This window comes from Leuciscus leuciscus (assembly GCF_965113295.1).
Source record: "Leuciscus leuciscus genome assembly, chromosome: 2".
NCBI lineage: Eukaryota > Metazoa > Chordata > Actinopteri > Cypriniformes > Leuciscidae > Leuciscus > Leuciscus leuciscus.
Genome location: NC_138726.1, coordinates 36,272,305 through 36,281,378, shown reverse-complemented (window position 1 = coordinate 36,281,378; position 9,074 = coordinate 36,272,305). Strand labels below are relative to the sequence as shown.

At 34.0% G+C, this 9,074-nt stretch overlaps 1 long non-coding RNA gene across 2 annotated transcripts; it reads left to right on the top strand.

Moving 5' to 3' along the window:
• The first annotated feature begins 2,477 nt into the window (after nucleotides 1–2,477).
• Nucleotides 2,478–5,038, top strand: LOC309493430. 2 transcript variants are annotated; one of them, XR_014203926.1, is made up of 5 exons: nucleotides 2,478–2,524; nucleotides 2,618–2,683; nucleotides 2,805–2,849; nucleotides 2,941–3,005; nucleotides 3,547–3,638. It is a non-coding gene; the product is annotated as an uncharacterized lncRNA (long non-coding RNA). The 2 variants fall into 2 exon arrangements; XR_014203925.1 differs by lacking the exon at nucleotides 2,478–2,524 and adding an exon at nucleotides 4,428–5,038 and having other exon boundaries at nucleotides 2,531–2,683.
• The last annotated feature ends 4,036 nt before the right edge of the window (nucleotides 5,039–9,074 follow it).

Genomic DNA, 9,074 nt, shown 5'->3' with positions numbered 1-9,074 from the left:
CTGCTCATTTCTGTCCATACAATAAAAATCAATGGTGAGTTCCTGTTCTGAAGCTTCACAAGTCACATGGAATTGTTTGATGCTGAACCTTCGGAAGAAGAACTCACCATTGACTGTCATTGTAATGATAAATGAGCAGGAAAAACAGGTCAAATTCAATTTCCTAGGAAGAAAAAAAGACTTTGGGAGTTTGAATGACATAAGTGTCAGTAAAAAAATACAGAATTTGTGGGCGAAGAATCCCTTTAAGTTTAGTATATAAGCTCTGGAATGTTAATACATGATTAATTCTGTTTTTATTTCAGAGCTTGTTCATCGCTTTACCCTATTTCTCAGCAGCATCAGATTTGTGATTTATGCACCTACAAATTGGAACGTCTTTGACATCCAAGATTATTTAATAGCTTTTCTGTAGCAAAGCTTTTGGTAGAACCACTTATTTGTTTTCTTGTACTGGTTCTCTGAATTTTGAGGCCCTCACAGATACAGTTGCAGATAATATTTTTTTTGGCTCTTGTAGAAATAACTTTGGGATAATTTGTGTTAATTCTTCTGAACACTGCTTATGTGTGAAAGTGAATGCATTCATTGAATAAACTCATTATGAAACTGGATTATTTGTTTTGGTTGAATGTAAAAAATATAAATTTTAGGATAATTGAACTTAATTGTTTTGGACAAAATTAAGACTGTTAACCTTATTCAACTAAACGGTATTGGATTAACCTTATGTAATTAACTTAAAGGTTGTATCAGTGATTTCAGGCCTTTAAGATTTTAGGCAAAGATTTCAGAACGTACTGATTTTACAGTTTTTTTTTTTGTTTTTTTTTCTGGGGAGAACATTTGAGTTATGAAAATTGTGTTTCTCTTAAAGTAAACTCTTTTATCTCAAAATATCAATGATTCTGCATAATATGACAACTTTAATATAAACTTAAGTGAGCCATTGCTCATTAGCTTAATAGATTAAAAATGAACTCTCCTTTTCCTTCAAATTCTGAATAGGTTTTCCTGAATTTTTTTATTATTTCCAAACAGATTTTAAGAACTTGTAAATTAGCCTAAACATTTGACATTTTAAGAAAAAAGCACCAAGAGATTTTCAATTTTAATAACCTTAAAAAAAATTCATTGGTTTTCACATCATTGCCACATAAATGTATTTTCAGAATAATTTAATGTTTAAATTAACTGCCCCGTTCTGATTGACTCAAACATGATGGAAAGGCTCAAAGGGATGTTAGGTCAGTGTTCATTATCCAAAACTCGAAAGCCAACAGAAGCTTTCGCTAGATCAGACAGACATGCAAATATCTCTCTGAACTTGACCAGGCTTGTAATTAAAGAAAATGTTGGCTGATATTGAGTCAGACAAGAGTAACAAAGACATACTGACATGAGCCTGTTGCATGTCTCTCTTTAAGTGGCAGTGTGTGATCACTCCTATTACTGCAGGCTGTTGTGCTGCAGAGGCCCTGGGGCAGACAAACAGCTTTAGATAGGGCCGGCTGAAGGGTTGCTATTTAACTGATAGAACACTGGATAGAACAGGGAAAAGACCCCAGCTGAGTCTCCTTTGCCTTAGGCTCTGCCACTAAGTTCAAATAATTTCTGTGATACAAGATAGAAGGAGAGAAAGAGATGGGGAAAGACAAACAGACAAATGCAAGGCCCTTATCGATACATTTTAGCTGAGTATTGTATTTTTCTCCTTATGAGTGTCAGTGCTGTCCTGACTGCTGCCTAAAATATGAACATCTGTTCAATGAGGAGGTTTATTTGTGAAGAGGAAAACTAGGGCAGGAAATATATAGTCATGGGTGTTTGTAAGAAACAATAATAATAATAATAATAAAAACATTAGTAAATACTCTTGAGGTAAACACTGTCTGTCTGATAATGAGTCAAACTCTGAACACGAACATATACACTCAAAAAAATGATTTTTCAGTTTTGTTCACTTTACCTGAACAATTCATGTTGAAATAATGCCATTTTGGCTATTTTTCATTTCAACATGATTGTGTCATGTTAAACTGACTTAAAACTGTCACTCGTTGGTTTAACATAAAGTTTTCATTTTAAAAGTACATGTTTCAATCACTTAGCTCAGTCAAACTGTTGACTGATTAAAAAAATATATATAATAACTTACATAATATTTATAATTTATTTTAAATATTTTTGTTTATTAATTTATAGCTTGATTATAATTATAGAAGTGCAATTAAATGTTATTGGTGTTTTTAGGTTTGTCATTTGTCTTAAATTGCTGTTAAATCAGACTGATACAAATAATGTTTAGTAAAAGTCAATCACACATATAAAATGTGTGTTTTTATAAAGTCAGCCGGGACTGAATGTCAAAACAGCCTGAAAACAAACCACATTCTCAACCTAAAGGAAGCGGAAATTTATTGTGACGCAATTTGCTGGCGGCAACATTCGTAAACGTTAATGCTGCGCATGTCTCTAATAGATCGCCACGCCATTAACTGGAATATAAGCTTAAAACAATCAGGTACGTGTTCATCCATTTCCATCACTGTTATTAGAAACAATATTATCAAACTGTTTTATGATGTCGGTTGATACTAATGTGTTATTTTGACAGAATGCACGATTGTAAGCCTAAATGAGATGGCCGCGCCATAAACTGTATTAAACAGCACACGAACAGGTAACTGTTAACTTAACTCATCTATCCATTTGCATCAGTGTTGTTAGAAAAAATATTAGCCAACAGTTTTGTTATATTGATTGAACGTGATGTATTTATGGCCTGGTTGCACTATTTTAAGCCTAGATGACCGCGCCATCAACTGAATTAAACGGCAAACAAACAGGTAACTTTTTCGTCCATTTGCATCAGTCTGATTAGAAACAATTTTAACAACTGCTTTATTATGTCGACTGATACGGATGAATTTATGACAGAATCCACGATGTTATGCCTGAAAGAGATCACCGCGCCATAACAGAATTAAACATCAAACGAAAAGGTATGTGTCTAAGTTTGCACATGTTTGTTAGTTTAATCATCTATCTTTGCACTCTGTTCATTTTCATGGCATCGATCAAAGATATTATAACAATGTTGTCTTGTGTGGTTGATGGTTCTTGGTTCAGTGCGTTTTTAAAGCATTAATGACAATTATTATTGGTTACTGAATATTGTTAATAATAATAATATCAATAATGGGTATTTAAGCCTTTGGTTGCTAGAATGGTATGTATGGCTAATAATTTTTAGTTATTCATATTTGTTATTTGTGTCTTTCAGAACCACACACATTTTAAAGTTGTATAAAAATACTGACTGTAACCAGTACAGTACAATGTGTTTTTTTTTTTTTTCATGGTCTCATTTTACAACTCTCATAGAGAAAACCATGAATTTGACCATTTTTGAATCTGTTCAGCTATCTGTTGAATATAAGCATAAGACAGTCGTTGAAAGTTGTCTTATGAATCATAAAAATAAACTCAATAAATGTTGCTTAATTGTGTTACATTACCATAATTTTGTGTTTTGCCTTCAAGTGCAAAAATGGCATTGATGTCATTAGAACTACGATCCTGACATGTCTACTATCTCAAAGGAAGAGTCAGCTGATGATTTGAAGACACACAAGGTAGGACACATGTCAGGACTACATTATATTTACTTAGGAATACTTTATCCTTTTAGCATAAATCAGTATGTCATTAGAATAAATGTATGACTTGGATAGTGCACCTAAAAATAAAATGAAAATTGTCATGATTTACTCACCCTCATGTTCCAAAACCATAATTTTGTTAATCTTAAGAAAAATAAATAAATAGTATATTTCATACTTTTTGTCATATTTTATCCATTGGAAGGCTTGTATAAAACTGCTTTATTCATATGGATTAGCTATATCTTTATGTACTTATTGAAGCTAAATATTGATTGTCTATAGACTTTTGATGGATGGTCCATGACATAAAAAAATAAAAAATAAAAATGATTTGTTCCAAAGCTGAACAAGATTCTTGTGTTTGGTATGATGTGATAGTGAGTACATGATGACAGAATTTTCATTTTGGGGTGAACTATCCCTTTTAAGTACCACTTTACTTTCTACTTTGTAATAAAGAACCGACTGATGCCAAATTACATGTTATTAATGATTTTTTTTTTATGCTCTAGAACATTCAACCGATAAACCCCTGACATTTTTTCCCAATAAAATCCTTCTGACAAACTGGAAGACGTGTTGTTTAAAGTACTACAGGGTTTTAAATGGGCACAAACCCTACTGAATAAACACTACTCTGATCCTTCATGCCTTTATTTTAATTTATGAAAATTTAAATGTCTGCCCTCACAAGGGTCGTTTTTATGATATGTGATGACATACACTAACACTTTCTTTTTTTTCTTTCAATGCATTTAGAAAAAGGAGTTTGACCAGGTGCAGCAGTCACCATCATTGCTGGTGAGGAGTAACGTTGTCTTTAAACTCACTGGATGTTTTGATTGAAGATGAGGTGGTGATGTCTACCAAGTCTTGGTCAGTGCACTGCTGCTGTTTTTTGCACTTATTTATGCCCTTATTTAGAGAACACTAACTTCTCAAAGTTTATTCATAAAGTGCTGTTGAATCTAGAGGAAACATTTTACTTAAAAATGGTCCAGTCTGTTTCAGTTATTTTATTAGTATAATATTATTTTATATTTACACATTTTAAACAAGCATATTTCCTTGTTTGTGCAGTTTTCACTTATTTGGTGAAAAAGTCTGATAATATTGTTTTAATGTTATATATATATATTTTTTACTATAAAGCCCACTGATTTTGTTTTATGCCTGAGAATGTTTTGTGAAGTAAATGTTGTATCTCAATAAATACTAAATAAGAATATCCTCCTGGTCTGTCGTAATTGCTTTGTACCAGTGTTCTTTGATAAGAAAAATGTAAGCAAGATGAGAAAATAGGGAGACTTGTTAATGTTTAATATTCTATTATGTTGGTATTTTAAACAACTTTCTTATATGTAGGTGTTTATGGGTGAGTTACCATCTCCAATGGGATTGCTAGTGATGCAATCAGTACCATCTTTAGACTGCCAACATCGTATGTATTAAAAGAAAAGCTATATTTAGGTTGATTGTATGTTATTTTAACTCTGTGTGTCTATTAAATAGACACAAATAAATAACTCTTTGGCTGAACATGATTGAAGCATGGACAGTGGTTCCACATGATGGAACCATGTTATCTCAACCCAAATACTTCATGTTGGATAAACTTAAGCGAAGTGAGTAAACTCAATTAAAATTAGACTCGTCCAAATAACTTGATTTAATCATGTCCAAATAACTTGATTCAGTCTTGTCCAAATAACCTGATTCAGTCGTGTCCAAATAACTTGATTTAATCATGTCCAAATAACTTGATTCAGTCTTGTCCAAATAACCTGATTCAGTCATGCTCGAATAACTTGAATCAATCACGTGGAACCACTGTCCATGATTAAATCATGTTCAACCAAAGAGTCATTTTTTTGAGTGTAGATGCTTCTATGTTCCATAATAATCGCCTACCTAAGAAAAGCATAGTGTGTTGAACTGTGTTTCATTATACATAGCCTACTGTGTTTGCCTACTTTCTACAATGTTTGGTTTTGTCAATGCATTCAATATCAAATACAGATTTGTTTACTGGACTGTGTGATTTAAAAAAAAATGTGTTTATGTCTGTTAAATGTCATTTTCATATTTAATCCCTATGGCAGTCATGAAAACATGGTTGGCCTATTTTATTAGACACATTTATACCTTTGCATAGTTGTAACAATTATATCTTAGAAACACAGTTTTAACCCAAAACAAAATAAATCACTCATATACTTCTAAGATTCCACTAGATCTTTCTCACATATAAGCAATGAGTGCTGGTACAGTTCAAAGGATTTCCCCCCTCCTCTCTCTCAAGATTTAGAGAAACTAGGTCACTCACTAGTTGCTCTGTCAACATGCAAAAATGAGAAAAAGACATTTTACTGTGAGCTGTTGCCAGACTGAAAGCATGCTTGTCATGGCAATCTTCTAATCAAAGTTTTACTGAAGCCTCTTATAAAGAACACTTTAAATACTCACTCATTTATTTGTTCAGGCTACATTTAAATAAATAACATGGTTTGGTGCATGCTAACAGTTATCATACAAAATAAAAAACCTGATTTAATATACAGGCAACATATTATGTGGAGGATTAACAAACTATTTAGCTTTTCATAGGCAAATGGTGTGTAATAGCTTGAAAGGGACATACTGATGAAGGATTCTTCTCTGATATTCGGATTGATAATCTTTTGAGATTAGCACATCTATAAATCATGGTTTAGTAATGCATATTTGGTAATCTGCATCTGCATTATACCACCATGCATGCACACTACTGTATTCAGACAGCACTGAGAAACCTAAAAGGAAGCTAAAAATGAGAGAAGGGGAAATGTAATTGTAAGCCTGGTGTGCACTTTGTCTTGTATACCTGATATTGTTTATGCCTACAATAATTCCATGAACACTTATTAGAGGCAGGACACCATTGTGTTCCTATATACAGTAAACAGGATATGAATGCTGAGGAAAATAATAAACAATAGTGTCTTTTTCTCTTTCTTTCCCCAAAGACTATCTGAGGCATTTTCAGAAGACTTACAACATGCTTCAGTATACTGTTATTCCTCTTTGCGTTTTTATCTAATTTTGTTCTTTTTAATGGAAATGCATTCAGTATGTAGTGTTAAACATGTAAACAATCTGTCATTTTATTCAAAAACATTCTCCTGCATATAAAACACTTCAGATTATATCGTTTTATTCAGTGTTTGAAAATAATAATAATAATAATAATAAAAAAAAAAATATATATATATATATATATATATATATATATATATACACTTTGAAGGACCAAAGTGCCATTCACAGAATTTAAACTAGTTGTGTTCGTCATTATTATTCCTATCACAGCAATCAATGGAATTTAATAGCAGGACACAGGTTTTAATTAACCTATGCAAATGAATTGTATGCACACAATTTATAATAGTTTATTTAACATGGCATGTTCCTCTTGATAAGGATTAGTGTTTTTATGACGAAAAAACTGTGAACTCATTCTTGTAACCCCCCCTGTCTGCACCAATCTGTCGAGAGAACATTGACATTGACATTGACATTGTAAGATGTTCTGTGCTTTGTAGCCAGAGCCGAAAATGTTTACCATTCAGCAGAGTTTAATTGGAACAGCCTTGTCAGGTAACAGAGAAGAAGAGACAACAACAAAGAGCAAGAAAACAGTTTTCATGTGTGAAAATACATTTCGGCAAAAAATTCTGTATACAATAAAATTGCATTGTAGGCTATATTTTGATCCTAAAAAGGTAAAAGTTGCAAAATACTGCGATATTGCCATTTTTTGATTTGCCATTAAAGCCACAATATGTAACTTTTTTGCTTTAAAAATAGCAAAAATCACTATATCTATGTTATATATTTTTTTTAGTTGTGTACTTACATTATCCCGACTGTTTCCAACAACTTTCAAACCAGGAGAAATTTGTAATTTAATTCGAGAAACGTCCCGTTTCTTTATTTCCGTTTTTTCCAGGGGGGTAATCGAGCTCTCGATTTCCGTACCACCCCCGGCGGCCGCCATTGGCTAACAAGCCTTCACCTGCTGTTAGCATCCCATTGACTCCCATTCATTTTGGCGTCACTTTGACAGCGAATAACTTTACATCTGAGGCGTTTAAAGACTCCATTTGTCCATTATTTATTTCTAAAGAAACATGACAATGTATAAAATGCTCCATTACCTTGTATCTTACGTTATGGCCACGTAGAAGCAGTTTTTGTAAAAACAGGCTAACGATTGCGTCATAACCACGCGACTCTCTGGAAATTACCGTATAGACAGGAGGAGAAGCTCGCAGTCAATCGGGGGGACGTGGAGGCATAAAGTCCGATAAAGTCAAGGGAGAAGCCCATAGAGAGTCATGACGTTGCTCCTGCTCCTAGCTCATGGACAGCTCCTACTCACGCTCTCCGTCTCTGCAAGTTTCGGAAGGGAATGATTCAGATTTCTCTTGGCACAGCTCCTAGAAGACTTACAACTGTCAGACAGACTGCTCACCTCGTCAAGCTCAGTTTGAGTCTGCGCAGTTCGCTCGGCAATCAGGAAATGAGTGCTTCTAATTTGCTTCACTTTTCTCCGTTGAAACCTATGGGGTCGCTGTGTCCAGTTTATATACTGTCTATGGTTTTTTCGCCGTCAATGGCGTCATATCCGCGTTGTCCCTGGTTTCCGCTCGTACTGCCATGGCAACCAGAGCTATGAACCAGAGCCCTCTGATAGTAACCAAAGCGACTGACGGTAGTTCGCAATGTCTATTTGCACGCTGTTGTTGTTTCGTTCAAACATTATGGACCATGGCAAGCAGACTTTGGATACAAAAGGAGAACTAAAACGAGAATCAATATCAGCGCGGTGTTTTCGAGATGCCTAGAGCTCCCATAGACAGTATATAAACGAGAGCTCCACGTCCGAGACTTCGACCGCTTCTACATGTACTTTATTAAACAGGTGAGCACATTTACATAAAACTAATCAATGTTATATAGCTCAACATGATGAAATGTTAGAATATGATCTGTATGTTATTCTAATGTTGATCTAGCTTACTGCTAGTCTCATACAGACAAACTAACACATACATTTCAACACATTCAAATGCAGTTTAGTGTGACAGTGTAATGTTAGACCAAGTGAAACAACGCTGCGTTACCTCACAAGTTTAATTTGTCTAATAAACTGACCTGTGACTGTGAGTAGTAATTCTGCACTCGCGTGTAACGTTAGTTCGGTAGAATGAAATGTCCATATTCCTTATGCGGGACTTGCGTCGCGTGTGAAGCTGATAGCTGTCTCTTAGCAATCCCGAACTGCTTCATATCACAGTCATGATAAAAGCATCGATGTATTCAGTCATCCATAAACATTATTAGATCCATAGATTAGATCGGTCG